This window comes from Gracilinanus agilis, chromosome 1, assembly GCF_016433145.1.
Source record: "Gracilinanus agilis isolate LMUSP501 chromosome 1, AgileGrace, whole genome shotgun sequence".
NCBI classification, from domain to species: Eukaryota; Metazoa; Chordata; class Mammalia; order Didelphimorphia; family Didelphidae; genus Gracilinanus; species Gracilinanus agilis.
The window spans coordinates 99,965,880-99,982,549 of NC_058130.1; the positions used below are offsets into that span (position 1 = coordinate 99,965,880).

The following is a 16,670-nucleotide window of genomic DNA, read 5'->3' on the forward strand; positions in this document are numbered from 1 at the left end:
CCATGCTTCCCCCCCACCCGCCTAGGGCGGATAAACAAAGGCAGTGTTGTTCCCGCTCCCACAGAGCTGCCCTGTTCTCTCCACACTAAAAATGGAAACCCCCGAGCTATTTTGGGAGCAGTGCCCAGGCCGGGCCATGGCCTACTGCCTCCCCATTCCCACCCAGCTTGGTCCCCACCCCCTCTTTCCCAGCTCCTTCCTTCTGGGGCCAAGGCTCAGGGTCCAGCTCTGAGCCCCTCCCCTCTGGCCCCTTCTGTGTACTGACCATTCCTTGCAGTGCTGTTCTCTGCCTTGATTGGGTCAGGGGTTAGGGAGGATTCGTTATCGGGGGAGCAGACTTCAGTGCCAAGGTCATCACTGCCTCCTGATTATTCCTAATGCTGGCAGCTGGTCTGGGGGTCTTAGGAGCTGTGCCCTCTTGCCTTTTCTCATACTGGGAGGCAGAGATGTCTGAGTACACAGAAGAGCTTTTCTAAATAGGGCTCCTTGGGACACTAAAGAAACCTCTCCAGTCTGGCTGCCTGTCTCTCGGACTCTGGGTATCTAAGATGGGCTGACCACCTAGCCCACCAACACCATTCAGGAGAGACTCCCCAACCCGGAACCACTTAGGAGATTGAGCTGTTGGGGCCGGAGGGCCAGAGGGCAGCTGAAGACTGAGAAGATTCAGGCACTCCACCCACTTTGGAGGCTCCTAATTATCTCCCTCATCTGCCACTCCTGCCCTTCTCGGTTCCCCAAATCCTACAGAACCCGCCTCCTGCTCCTGCCACCCCCTAATATTCTTTAATACCTTAGTCACAGTTTTATTGAGACTCTCTCTAGGGCAGAGATTCTTACTGTGAACTTGTTTGAAAAAATATTTTAATAACTATTTCAGTATAATTGTCTTCCTTTGTAATCCTCCATATTTTATTTAAAAACATTATTCTTTCTGAGAAGAGGATGGGACAAAAGATATGATCCTTGTTCTCAAGGAGGCTAGTGGAGAAGACAACCAGAAATCAGTACCAGACCTCCCCTTCTTCTGACCCATCCCTCTTCACCCTTTCTGTTTCCACCATTCTGCTTTCACTTCTCTCCATCCCCAGATTGGACGCCATGGTCTGCTGCTTTAGGATCTAACTAGTTATTACGATAGAATACCTTGTTGTCCTGAACCTGTTAATCCTCATCACTGGGTAACCCCTACTGTCTATTTTCTCCATTGCTTTTAGGCTGAGGATTAGTGGCCAAATTAAGCTAATTTTATCTACTGCAAATTGATGGCACAGAGCCCCAGCTGGCCCTTGCTTCTGGTTGACAGGCAATTCAGCAAATATTTTAAGAGCCTTCTAGGTGCTGGGACCTGTGCTAGGTGCTGGTAATACTGAGAGAAAAAGAAAAGGAATTTCTGTCCTACTGGGAGAAAAAATGTGTTTACAGAGAAGTTAATATATATATATATATCTACATATATATGTAGATATATATGTAGATATATATATATTAAAGACTAAATGATTTTTTTTGAAGGAGACACTGTTGATTGAAGGAATCAAGAAAGATCTCTTCTAAGAGGTGCTGGAACTTTGAAGAGAGTTAGGGATTGCAAGAGGTGAGGGTGAGGAAAATGAACATTCCAAACATGGGGAACAGCCTGTTCATAAGCAAGGAGGGGCAAGATGGAATGTCCTCAAGGAGGAACACAAAGTAGGACTGTTTGGAGAGAGTGTATATATTTGGGGGAGTAGTGAGTAATTAGCCTACAAAACATGGGTTGGCACCAGCTTATGAAGGACTTTAAATGCCCATCAGAGAAAGCTTCTTCTTTATCCTGAGGGCAATAGGGAGCCACTGATGCTTCTTGAGCAGAGAAGTTACATTGTCAGACCTGTGTTTGAAGAATGTCAATTTGGTAGTTGTGTGGAGGATGGACTGGAGAAGGATGCATTTCAAAAGACCATTTGGGAAATTATGGGAATATTCTTAGTATGAGAGATGTGATGAGTGCCAGAGCTGGTGTGGATTTGGATGAATGGAGTGACAGGAATCTCTATGTAAGTGGTGTTGTGGAAAGAGAATCAAATTTGTTAAGTGGTTGGGTCTGGGGGAGAGTGGGAGAAGGGCCAATGAGAGGGAAAAATCAAGAGTGAAAACATCTTTTCCTGGATACTTTTTTTTTAAAACCCTTACCTTTCATCTTAGGCAGAACAGCAGTAAGGGCTAGGCAATAGGAATTAAGTGACTTGCCCAGGGTCACACAGCTGGGAAGTGTCTGAGGCCAGATTTGAACCCAAGATCTATTTCTAGGCCTAGTTCTCAATCTACTGAGCCACCAAACTGCTCACCTTCCTCTATATTTTTGTACAGGTTCTCCCCACTATGCTTAGAATGCTCTTTGAATCACTTCCCTCCACCTCTTGATTTACTTTTAGCAAGTATCTATACAGGAAGCATTTCCTTTAAGAGGCCTTCCTTTTTTTCCCTCAGTTGCTAAGGCCTCTCTCTAATAACTATATAAATTTACTTCCATATTGGTCATTATTATAAGAGAATAATATAAAACAACAACAACAACAAATATATATATACTAAAATCCTACAATAAAAACACAAATAAACTAAGTTGAACAAAATATTTTTACACTATACATATATGTAATATATACATGCATATATAATCTCTATGCATATATTATATTTCCTTCTCTATGAGTACACAGGCTTGATATGTAACAGGTTTAGGAGTCATTGGCATAGAGATATTAGTAGAAACCATGAATGCTGATGAGGTCACCAAGAGGAAAGAGAATAAATACATGGAGGGCTCAGGAAAGAGCCTTAGGTTATATGCCAGGGCTGGATGTGGGTGATGATCCCACCAAGGAGTCTAAAAAGCATTAGTCAGACAGGTAAGAGGAAAACCTATATGGAGAAGTCATAAAATCCCATGGAGGATTCAGTGTCCAGAAAGAGGAGGTGTTTTCTAGTGTAAAAGGCCGTGGAGAGCTCAAGAACAATAAAGGCTTTTTAGGAATAAAGAAATCATTGGTAACTTTGGAGAGCTCAATTTGGATACATTTTGTTTTAATATTTACATATTAGTCTCATTTCCGATTATATCCTTATAAGCTAACCCTTGTAAAGAAAAAAAAGAATTCAACAAAACTAAGCAACATATGAATGAAGTCTAACAGTATATGCAATAGTCCATACCCATAATCCCCCATTTCTTCAAGGAAGATTTTTTTAAAAATTAAAATTTTATATTTTCCTCTAATTACTTGTAAAAACTATTAAAAAATTACTTCTCTGGAGCCAAACTTGGTTCTAATAGCTATGAAGTATATTGTTGAACTTTTTTTGTTCTTTCCAATTACATTATTATAGTCATCATGTATATAATTTTCTTGATTCTGCTAACTTTGCACCAGTTTATATAGGAGAGAGGAGTTTTAGTTGAAATTGGTAAGGTCAGAACCCAAATCAAAAGGGGTAGGGGGCAGTTGGGTAGCTCAGTGGAGTGAGAGTCAGGCCTAGAGATGGGAGGTCCTAGGTTCAAACCCGGCCTCAGCCACTTCCCAGCTGTGTGACCCTGGGCAAGTCACTTGACCCCCATTGCCCACCCTTACCAATCTTCCACCTATGAGACAATACACCGAAGTACAAGGGTTTAAAAAAAAAAGGGGTAGAGGAGTGAGCGATAGATGAGAAAATGGAGACAGTAAATTTAGACAGATTTTTTTCTTTTTTAACATTTTACTTTCCCACTTACATGTAGTAATAATTTTCAACATATATTTTCCAAAATTATATAAGATCCAAACCATCTCCCACCTTTCCCTCTCCCCTCTAGGAGATGGTAAGGAATTTGATTTGGGTTATACATATATATGAAACTTACTTCCATATTGGTCATTGTTGCAAGAAAATAAATATTCATACAAAACCAAAACTCCATAATAAAAACCAAATAAACTGAAATGAAAAATAGTATGCTTTGATTTGCATTCTTATTCCAGCAGTTCTTTCTCTGGAGGTGGATAGCATTCTTTAATATAAGTCCTTCATTATTTTTCTGGATTATTGTATTGCTGAGAGTAGCTAAGTCTTATCACAGTTGATCATTCCACAATATTGTTGTGTCTGTGTACAGTGTTCTCCTGGTTTTGCTTATTTCACTCTGCATCAGTTCATGTAGGGCTTTTCGGCTTTCTCTGAAATCATCCTGCTCATCATTTTTTTATACCACAATTTGTTCAGCCATTCCCCAAATGATGGGTATCTACTCAATTTCCAGTTCTTTGCCACTTCAAAAAGAGATGCTATAAATATATTTGTTTAAGGAGGGCCTTTCCCTTTTATTTAGACAGATTTTTTTTTTCTAAGAGTTTGGCTGTGAAAGGGTGGAGAGATCTAGAACACTGAGATTTTTGGGAAATTGGGCACATTTATAGGGAAGGAACCAGTGAACAATGAGTCTTTGAAAATTAGGGAGAGAAGGGAGGGGATTAAAAGATTGATAAAATGGGACAAAGGGCAGAAATAGAAGCACTAGCATCCTGAAAAATGAAGGACAATTTCTTTTTAGGATGAGCAACAGAGAAATGAGAAATTATACCAATCAACAACATTTACTATATAAATACTATATACCAGACCTCATACTAGACCCTGGGGATACAGGCAAAAAATAGATTCTGCTTTCAAGAAACTCATAGTCTAGTATGGGAGAAACATGAAAACAGCTCTGCACAAATGATACATCTATATGTGTGTGTGTATTTATATCTATAGCTATATAGCTTGTACAGATAGATCTATCTATCTATGTATCTATGTATCTATGTATCTATGTATCTATCTATCCATCCATCCATCCATCCATCCATCCATCCATCCATCCATCTATCTATCTATCTATCTATCTATCTATCTATCTATCTATCTGTATCTGTCTGTTTGTCTATCTATCTGTCGGTCTATCTATCTATCTATGAACTTTAGATGACGATGAAAATGCTTGGAGTAGGGAGATGAAGTGTCTAGTTCAGAGACAGGAAGAATTCCAGGGTCATCAGATTGCAGAGGGGGTGAGAGGAAGTAAGGTGTAAGAAGACTGGAAAAATAGTATCCCTAGACTTAGGGAGCAGAAGGAGCTCAGTTTTTCCAGTCAAGTGCAATGCACAGTCTTAAAAGGTTTGGAATGGGAGTGTAAAACTCCCTGCCCCTCAAACCCCTCAGTATGACTGAAACAAAATTAAAATATAATTGAGGTGGAGGCTGCTAGGTGGCCCAGTGGATTGAGAACCAGGTCTAGAAATGGGAGATGGGATTCAAATGTGGCCTTGTGATTCCTGAACCACCCTGGGAAGTAAGTGCTATTATTGTCCCCATTTTACGGAGGCAAGCAGACGTTAAAGAGACATGCCTGGGGCATCTGGGTAGCTCAATAAATTGAGAGCCAGGCCTAGAGATGGGAGGTCCTAGGCTCAAATCTGGCCTAAAACACTTCCCAGCTGTGTGACCCTGGGCAAGTCACTTAACCCCCATTGCCTAGCCTTTTTTTTTTTAAATTTTAAACATTTATTAATATTCATTTTTAACATGGTTACATGATTCATGCTCCTACTTTCCCCTTCACCCCCCGCATTCCCCCCACCCATGGCCGACACTCATTTCCACTGGTTTTATCATGTGTCCTTGATCAAGACCTATTTCCAAATTGTTGGTAGTTGCATTGGTGTGGTAGTTTCGAGTTGCCTAGCCTTTTTTGCTCTTCTGCTTCAGAGCCAATACACAATATTGATTCTAAGATAATTGTGAAATGTTGAACAAAATAAATAAAGATTCTATATGACATAGATAATGTTAATTTGTGATTTTCTAAGTTTGATACCACTGGTTCAGAACACACTCTGTGGGAAGTGTGGTAATGAACCACTGAAGGGTAAAAAGGGTATGTTTTATGAATTAAAAACAACGGTTCTTAAGAACCAATCCCTTCCTTTGGCCATGATGGGGTTGCTAATAAAGTTTATTATAGTATAGGGAAAAATGAGGGTCCAGTTGAGGTTATATAACATAAATTCAGCACAAGAATATGACTTATGCTATCTTTCAGCAGCACATAAGTAGGAGTAGGGAAAGTGGATTGAATGAAGTCAGAGGTGGGATCTGAAAAGGGATGAAGGACTGATAGGACAAGAGGAGAGGGGACTCAAGACCAGAAATCAAATGTGCAAGGTTATATTTGTTAATATAGAATTAAGATTTTGAAGGGAGATGAGAGAACCTAGAGGGGAGGAAATGAACTGGGAGAGCAGGGGGTAGTGAAATAGCTCGAGGTTCTGATGAGGATGGAGCATAGGTGAGGCATGAGGGAAAGATGAAAGGATTGGAAGTTATGCTCAGAACATTTCAGGGCTCTGCACAGTGGAAGTGGACTGCTTGTTCCTTGTTTGTGGCTAGGTAGAATAAAGGTGTAGAACATGGAATGTAGGGAGCTGAAAAACTGGGAAGCAAGAGTACTTGCAGAGATGACAGTATGTAAACTTAAGTGACTAAATTTAAAAGCAAGGCTTGGGATGGAGAGAAGACTTTGAACCAGATATACTTTTTTTTTTTAACCCTACCTTCTCTCTTAGAATTGATAGTAAATATTGGTTTCAAGACAGTAAGGGCTAGACAATGGGGGTTAAATGACTTGCCCAGGGCCACACAGATGGGAAGTATCTGAGGCCATATTTGAACCCAGGACCTCCCTGCCTCTAGGCCTTGCTGTATCTAGTGAGCCACCTCGTTGCTCAGGTGTACTTCTTGAGAAGGAGGGAGAATGATCTGGGAACCATTACAGAATATCCACTAGATAAATCTGGTTATAGTGAACCTCAAAGAAAATGTTGCTGAGTGACGGTGGCAGAGACATAGGAATGGAGTCAATCAGGAAAAGGCAATGAGGACTGAGAACTACACTTACTATTCTTGGCTAAATGTTTTGTGAGGCAGGAGCAAAGGAACATACATTACTAGACAGCTTGGCCAGGGTTGCAGCGTCTTCTAGGAGGAGCAAGGTTTCTGTGATTGGAAGAAGTGTGAGGGGAAAGGCTTTAATACGGAGGGAAGGGGGAGTGGAGTGAACGAGGGAGGGCTAGGGGTAACCCTATTTCATAAGAGGACATAAGAGAAAGCATGTCTTTCATAGGGGTAACCCTATTTCATAAGAGGACATAAGAGAAAGCTAGGCAGCCCATGACTAAATCCCAGGGATGCTAAACAGAAAAACGGGACAAGAGATGGTCATATCCTTTCCAGTTAGTAATAGTCAGTTGGTTATTGTCCTTTAAACTCAGAGAGGGCTAACATGACATCACTGGTGATGGTTTTCCACTTATGAATAAACTAGAGTTGAGTGAGGCAGAGTTGCACAGTCATCAGCCTCACTCTCTTCCAAAAGTCAGAGGTTCAATAGCAGGACAGAAGTCAAGGTGACTGATGATGGCTCTGGATGCAGCGGATGCCCTTGGCATCTTCGGTGTCTGACTAAGCCCCGGAAGCTCCACATCGCCTGCTTTCCCTTTGCCTTTGTGGCCATTGGAACAAATTGTTCTCATCTGCACCTTCATATGCCTGGGGTAGACACCCCTAATTCACTGACAGATTTGAGGCTCTCAGTTCCCCTCAATCTTGTTTAGTCCATCTATTGGTAAGGTTTGCTGGGAGTGGCTGTTGTGTGTGCTATAGCTTCTCGGAGCCACAGGTGAGAGCTGGGTGGCAGGTGGACACCAGAGAAGGAAAGCAGTCCTGAAAAGGGCTCAGCAAGCTTTCACACCGGAGGTGCTAGTCTTCTTGGAACACCCTGGAGAGGTTGTATTGCTTGGTTAGGGATCATTCCTTGGTCGAGACATGGAGAGGGGGAAGAGCTTGATCTTGGTAATCAAAGCCTAATGAGGAAGGGGCCTGAGACTAGGTTCTAGTTAGTTATAGAGTAATGAATCATGGTTCAGTATACTCATCCTTTAATCATCAATTGAGGTAGTTCTGTCCCAGGGCCAGTTCTAGCATTTAATCACCTATCTCCTTTTAAGAGTGTTTGTGTGTGTGTGTGAGTAAAAGTTAGGGGAGTGGGATGGTAGGGGTGGCTCAGAAAGGGTTGATCTTTCTAACCTTATTTATTTATTTAATGTATATTCTTTTTTTTTAAAACCTTATCTTCCATCTTAAAACCAACACTAAGTATTGAGTCCAAGACAGAAAAGCGGCAAGGGCTAGGCAAAGGGGATTAAGTGACTTGCCCAGGGTCACATAGCTAGAAAGTATCTGAGGCTAAATTTGAACCCAGGACCTCTTGTCTCCAGGCTTGACTCTATCCACTGAGCCGCCTATGTGCCCCTGATTCTTTTATTCATGATGCCCTATCTCATTTCCTCAATGATGAGTCTAATACTCACTCTCCTGCCCACCCCCCTTATAGTAGGTGGCATATCTGTTTACTTGAATGTGAAGACTGAAAATTCCTTCTTCCATTTCTCAATTTCCCCTGTAGTCTTCCATTTCTCTTTCCCTCTGTTCAAAGAAGAAATCTCTCTCTCTCTTGTTAGACTTTTTCCCTTGATCCTATTACATGTCACCTCTTAGGATCTTATTCTAGTAATAGTCCCTTTTATTTGATCTATTTTCAGTTTCTTCCTTTCTGCAGATTCTTTTCTAACTGTCTACAGACATTTTCAGATCTTCCCAATTTTTAAAAAAATCCTTACCTTCCATCTTAGAATCAATACTGTGTATTGGTTCCAAGGCAGAAGTGTATAAGGGTGAGGCAATGAGGGTTAAGTGACTTGCCCTGGGCCAGATCTCCTGAATTCTTTTTTTTTTTAAAGTCTTCTTTTGTTACTTCTGCCATTCAGCTATGATTCACCATATCTCTTATTTCTTCCTTTACCCTCAAACTTAAAAAACTTTATGCCTAATGTTCACCGTCTCTTCCTTAGTTAGCTTACTTGCAGTCTGGCTTCTACACCTACATACTACTGAAATTACATCTCTAAAGTTACCTATGATTTCCAAATCCCAAATCAAATAAATAGCCTTTTCTCAGCCTTTGGCATTGTTAACCACTTCCTCCTACTGGATATTTTTCTCTCTAGGCTTTAAAGGTACCTCCATCTCCAGGATGATGCAGCCACTTCTCTAATTTCTCCTTCTTTGGGTTCTTAGCCTCATCTTAATTCCTTAGATTTTTGTCCTTGCCCCTCTTTCTTTCAGTATTCTTCTCCTTGGCCATTGTGATTTATTTCTCCAGCTTCGAGTATGACTTCTATGCACAGGAATTATAGGAATATAACTACAAAGCACTCTTTACGGGAATAAAGAAAGACAAATAATTGGAGAAGAATTAATTGTTCATGGTTGGGCACTGCTTATGTAATAAAAATGACAATACTGCCTAAATTAATTTACTGACTCAGTGCCATACCAATCAGACTACCCGAGGATTGCTTTATTGAAGTAAATAAAATTATAAAAAAAGGAGTAGCAAAAGGTCAAGAATTTCAAGGGAAATAATGAAAAAGTGGGAAGGAAGGAGGCCTAGCATTTTCAGACCTCAAAGTAAATGACAGAGCAGTAATCAGCAAAACAATTTGGTACTATTTAAAAAATAGAAAGTTGATTAGTGGAACAGATTAGATACACAAGATCAGAAACAATTGAGCACCTCAGTACAGTGGTAAATCCAAAGATACAAACTGCTGGGGTAAGAATTCACTATTTGACCAAAAGTGCTAAAAAAAAATTGGAAAGTAGTCTGGGCAAAATTAGGCTGCTTATATGATACCATAGTCCACAACAAGTTGTTTTTTTAAGACCTTACCTTCTGTCTCAGAGTTGATTTCTATTGCTATCTAAATATATCTTAGAAATGATTCCAAAACAGAGGAGCTATAAGGGCTAGGCAATTGGAGTTAAGTGACTTGCCCAGGGTCACACTGCTAGGAATATCTGATGTCAGATTTGAACCCAGGATCTCTTGACTCCAGGTTTGGGGCTCTATCTACTGTGCTATCTAGCTGCTCCTCACAAGAAGCTTTAAATAAATCCATGATCTATGTATAAGAGTTATTTAATAAATTAGAAGAGAATGAAGGAAATGCTTTTTACAACTACTACTGAGGAAGAATCGACCAAATAAGGAAGAGCAAGTCAAAGGAGATAATTTTTGTACAGTTTTGATTACATAAAATTGAAAAGTTTTTGCACAGACAAAAACAGTGCAGTTAAAATTAGAAGGGGAACAATTTACTGGGAAAAATATTTGCAGCAAATTTCTCTGAGAAAGGTTGGTGGCCAAACTATATAGGGAATTGGTACAAATATATAAGAACAAAAGGTCTTCGCCAATCGGATAAGTTGGCCAAAATATTTGACCGAGTCATTCTCAAAGGAAGAAGCTATCTATAACCATATGTAAAAATGCTTCATGTCACTAATAATAGCATAAATACAAATCAAAACAATTCTGAAGTGCTTCCTCATACGCCCAACATTACCAAAAAGGAAAATGACAATTGTTAGAGGGGCTTTGGGAGTATAGACCTACTAATGGATTGTTGGGAGAGCTGGCAAATTGGTTCTGGAATCCTTCTGGAAAGTAATTTGGAGCAGTATATTCCTAAAGACACTAAATTGTCTATTTTTCGATCTAGTAATACCACTTGTTAGGTTGTTTCAGTTATATCTTACTCATCCTGACCCCATTTGGGGTTTTCATGGTGAAGATACTAGATTGGTTCACCATGTCCTCCTCCAGCTTCTTTTACAGATGAGGAAACTGAAGCAAATACGATTAAGCGACTTGCTGGAGGTCACACAAGTAGGAAGTTATCTGAGACCAAATTTGAACTCAGGAAAACAAACAAAACAAACAAACAAACAAAAAACAAACAACAACTCAGGTCTCTACTTTAGAAGACTGATCATAAAGCATACTTCCTTTTTTTGTGTTAGACTGTAGATATAGAATTAGACCCACATTTTCAGAGCAAAGCAACACAAATTTATTTTGTTTGACTATTTGTTAGTAGGGAAGGTTTTATTTGGCAGGGAAGAAAGCTGTGAGAGGGAAGGGTCGTGATAGAGATGTGTGTAAAGAAAAATAAAAGAGCATCAATGAGACAAAGATACAAAGAAGAGATCATGAAGGCAATTCAGAATAAGGACAGATGAGAAGGGGATTGTTGTTACTACCATATTAAATGTAATATATATTTTATTTATTTATTTTTAAAAAATTCTTGCCTTCAGTCTTAGACTTGATAGTAAGTATTGGTTTCAAGGCAGAAGAGCAGTAAGGGAGAGGCAATTGGGATTAAGTAACTTGCCCAGGGTCACATAGTAGAGGCCAGATTTGAACCCAGGTCCTCCCATCTCCAGGCCTGGCTCTCTCTCCCTTCAGACACCTAACTGCCCATATTATCTTTCATCCTAATCTTATTTCTTCTTGTGTTTTCACAGTTTCTGTTAGTGGCTTGACCATTCACTCAATCAAAACCATAGCTATTCCCTCTCACCTTTCATATCCTATCTAGTGCTGTTAAATCCATTCCATTTTTACGCATTTTCTTGCATCCATCTATCTATCCCTCCATTCAGCCATCCATCTATCCATTCATCCATCCATTTGTCTTCTCTACTCCCTTTGCCACCATCTTAGTACAGCTTACTTACTGCTTTTGTATATATACTTACTGCTATTGTAATAGCATTTTTCTAACAATTTATTTCAGTGAACACAAAACTATGTTCTCTCATTCTATTAGAAAAAAAACACAAAAAACTAAACTCATAACAAAAAAAATATATATATATGTATAGTCAAGAAAAACAAATTTCTAAATCGACCATAACCAAAAAAATACACATCTAATGTAGCACTCTGAGCTCATCACCTCTCTGTCAGGAGGTAGTTAGTATGATTCATCACTGGTCCTCTGGAATTGTGGTTAGCCATTGTCTTGGTCAGACTTAAGTCTCTTAAAAGTTTTTGTCTTTGCAATGCCGTCATTATATAAATTGTTCTGGTTATGCTTACATGAGTTCGTACAAGTTATCCCAGGTTTCTCTGAAACTATCCTTTTCATCATTTCCTATAATACAGTAGCATTCTATTGCATTTATATATCATGATTTGTTTAGGCATTACTCCATTAATTGGCACCCTCTTAATTTCTAGTTCTTTGCCACCAAAAAAAAAAAAAAAAAGGTTGGCTCTAAACATTTTTGTACATCGTGAGCCTTTCCTTCTTTCTTTGATCTCTTTGGGTACAAAGGCCTGGGAATGGTATTTGAAATAGCTTTTTTTCTTTTCTAAAACCTTTACCTTCTGCCTTAGTATCAGTTCTAGGATGGAAGAGCAGCAAGGGCAAATGGGGTTAAATGACTTGTCCAAGGTCACGTAGCTAGGAAGGTCTGAGACCAGATTTGAACCCAAGGCCTCCCAACACCAGGCCTGGCACTATGTCCATTGTACTACATAGCTCTATGTTTCTTGAAATAACCTTCTAAGAACTCTTTTCCCACTTTCTCCTGCATCCTCTAATCCATTCTTCTTGTTATGGCTAGAATGCCTTTCCTTTGGAAAAGATCTGGTCATTGAATTCAATTTGACAAACATTTATTATTATTTTTTGCTGTTGTTGAGTTGTTTTGGTTGTGTCTGACTTTTTATGATCTCATTTAGGGTTTTCTTGACAAAGATACAGGATTCATGTGCCATTTTCTTCTCTAGCTCCTTTTACAGATGAGGAAACTGAGGCAAACAGTATTGGGTGACTTACCCAAGGTCACACAGCTATTACTTGTATGAGGCTGGATTTGAACTCCAGTCTTCTTGATTCTGGAATAAATAAATAAACATTTATTTATATATATATTATATACTATTTAAATATATTTATAAGATTAAATATATAAATATAAACAAATAAAACACAAATGTTTTATTTAGTGCCTACTATGTATCAAATTCTGTTATGTCTCCCTGTAGCTCAGAAATCTTCAGTGACTCCCTGGTGCCTTTGAAATACAGATATCCCTTCTGTATCTTGGAGGTTAGGGATGTGATGTCCTCTCTATCTGGAAAATCCTCATAAAATTTTTTGGCCTTCCCTTTGTACCTGAGAAGAAGTCTGAATTTTTTCTTTTTCTTTTATGGGGTGTTTACAGTATCTTGTATGCATTTATGAGCTACTAAACTTTTTAAACTCTTTCTATGTTTCTTGCCTTTGTGTTATCTGTTGGGTTTTATATTCTTTTTGCAAACTTTAACTTTTTAATTAATTAAATTTAATTTATTATATATACATATAATATTATATAATAAATTAATTTAATTTATTTTAACTGTTAAAAAAGAAATTGTGTATATTTATAGTATTAAAAGATATATATAATATATATCACATTTAATATATCACACAAATAAAAATATTACACAAAAATAATCACACAAAATATAATGCACATTTTATGCATTTTGGAGTTTCTAAAAAACATTTTCTATGTTGTTTGCTGGCCTTCATGTGTCTTCTGCAGCTTCTGCAAAACTCCCTCCCTCCCCAAATTCCCATTTGATTTCTTATACTGACCTGTGATATATCAAAACCAGGATAGGGAAAGTTGAGATGTAGAAGGGATGCCTGTAAATTCCAAGATCATTGCCTTTTCTAGCCTTATCTCCTATTGCCTCAAGACATTCTTTCCTCTAGACAAACTCTTACCAGTCTCTTTCTCCTGAGCAGACCCTTTACTTCTGTATCATTGTTCAAACTATTCCCTGGGTCTAGAATATCTTCCCTGCTGGCTTGCCAGATTTCTACCCAACCTTCAAAGCCAAACCCAAATACCACTCACTTGACGAAACTTTCCCTTTTGCCTATTGGTAATGAGCATCCCCCTGGGGCGTTGCATACCTGAGAGGCATTGTGGCGGAATGGAAAGAAGGGCCAGATTTAGGAGTCACAGAAGCCTGGACTTGAACCTTGTCTATCATGCTTACTGGTTGTCTGACTGCAGACACAACTCAAGTTTTTTTTAACTTCTCAGAATTGTAGTTTTCTTATCTGCAAAATGGGAATAATAATATCATAGTATTTACCTCCCAGGATTGTGATAAGGATTAAATGAGAGGATGCATATAAAGTATTTAGCAAACTTTGAAGTGTTCCCTAAATGTCAGCTACTGTTTAAAAAAAATTGTCATTTTTTGTTTTCACATCGCCTTTATTTCCTTTACTCTTCTGCCCTCCCAGAGAAGTATTTATAGAATAAAGAATTAAATAAAAAGAGAATGAAGCAGCTAACTGGAACCAACTGGTACATTAATGAAATCTGTCAGTGTATGTTATATTCTTCTTCCATAGACACCCCCCCCCATGCAAAGAATGGAACAAGGAATATTTTCATATCTTGTTTTAAAATTGTCAATGGGGGTTAAGTGACTTGCCCAGGGTCACACAGCTAGGAAGTGCCTGAGATCAGATTTGAACCCAGAACTTACTGTCTTTGAGCCTGGCTCTCAATCCACTAAGCCACCTAACTGCACCCCTCCCCCCCATATTTTTTTTCGTAGGAGTCTCAGTATTCTGTTTTGTTGCTGCTGTTGCTTATATGTACATTATTATGATTGGATTGTTTTTCTGGTTCCACTTACTTCACTTTTCATTGATATGCTTTTCCATGCCCCTTTGGATATTTTTGTCACTCCTTTTAGCATATTCCAAGTTGTTTTCTAGGATGGTTGTTCTAATTCATAGCTCCGTTGTCTTTCTATAACCCTTCCAGTATTGACTATGCCTATCTTTTGTCATTTTTACCAATTTGTTGGTTGTGAGGTGAAACCTTAGAGTTGTTTTGATTTGCATTTCTCTTATTGGTGATTTGGAGAAATGTTCCAAATAGTTGTTAATAACTTGTAATTCTTTGGGTGATCATTTGTTCAGACACTTTTTTTTTAAACCACTACCTTTTGTCTTAGAATTAATATTAAGTATTTGTTCTAAGACAGAAGAGTGATAAGGGTGAGGCAATTGGGATTAAATGACTTGCCCAGGGTCACATGGCTAGGAAGTGGCCAGATTTGAACCCAGGACCTCCTGTCTCTAGGTCTTTCGTGCTATCCACTGAGCCACCTTTTATCCCTCTTATCCCTTTTAAGTGTTGGCTATCATTAGCGTGTCATGTTTTGAACCTTCCTAGTATTCTTATCATAAAACCTGTGTATCATAGAATCAGAGATTCTCAAAGTTGGTGGAGAAAACAAATCATCAAATCTAAATCCTACCTGATAAGGAATCCCTATTCAATTTCTTTGATAGATTATTATCCAGACTTTTCTCAGGATCCTTAACATTTTCTAAATAAAAAATTTATATCTATTTTCCATTTATAAGTAAAACAAAATTTCAAATTCATTAAAAAAGTTGAATTCTAAATTGTCTCCCCCGTCTCCTCAAAAAGGCAAGTACATGATATTGATTATATATGTGTGATCATGCAAAACATATTTCCATATTAGCCATGTAAAAGAAACCAAACCAAAACAAAACAAGAAAAACAATGTTAAAAAAGTATGTTTTAATTTGCCTTCAGACTCCACCAGTTCTTTCTCTAACTGGATAACATTTTTCATCCCAAGACTTTAGGGATTGTCTTGGATCATTATATCACCAAGAATGGCAGTCATTCACAGAGGATCATCGTACAATACTGCTCTTATTGTATGCAATGTTCTCCTGGTTCTGCTCACTTCATTTTGCATCAGTTCATATAAGTCTTTCTACATTTTTCTGAAACGATTCTGCTTATCGTTTCTTATGAAGCACAATAGTATTCCATCACAATCCTATACCACAACAGGTTCAGCCATTCCCTTGGGGTCCTTTATTGATGGAGAGCCCACCCTCAACTTTTTACTAAAAGATAAGATTCAGAAATTCAGGGTTTATCTCTTACCTAAACTTTGTATTTCGGCTAAGGTTTAACCAAGGTCTCTGCACATAATAGTCATTTAATAAATGTTTGTTGAATGAATGGAACTGTTAGAATGGTTCAGTCTTTTAAAAACAGAGAGCATTCTGAGAAGAGAAAGCTGCATGAATGTGCTCTATCAGGTGGTGGGTTGGAAAACTAACATGGTTGGAGAGGAGAAGGGTACCCACGAGAGTGGTGAGAGATAAAGTGGGTATAGTTTGTTGAGACCCGAACATCAGGCAGAAGATGTTAGATTTGATCTCATGGGTAACAAGTAGCAGCTGAAGACATCTGAGTCAGCGATAGAACATAGTGGAAGCAATCTTTAGGAACATTAATTAAACCACCACAGATAAGCAGGCCGGGTTGTAGGAGGCAGAAACTGGAGAGAAGGGAGGCTAGCTAGAAGCTAGAAGGTCACTGCTCAGTTTAGTACCTTGGAGTCAGGGCTGTGATGCCACTTGAAATCTGAGGTCTTACCTCTCCCCTGATAACATGGGGCAGTCATACCTAGCCTCTGGCCAGCCCCATGATGTTCCTGTTCTCTCTGATCACCTGTTCTAATTCCCTGCTTCCCCTTCTAATAGCCCATCAGGGCTTTAGGACCATTTCCTGGTGCTCTCTTCTCTACTGGGCTTAGTCACCTCCTCCTCCCCGCCCCC

At 38.9% G+C, this 16,670-nt stretch overlaps 1 protein-coding gene across 1 annotated transcript in view; it reads left to right on the plus strand.

Annotated features, from left to right (window-relative positions):
- The window catches only part of PLXNB1 (plexin B1), a 66,025-nt gene that overhangs the window by 8,303 nt on the left and 41,052 nt on the right, over positions 1 to 16,670 (plus strand). The gene's annotated exons all lie outside the window — the stretch shown is intronic.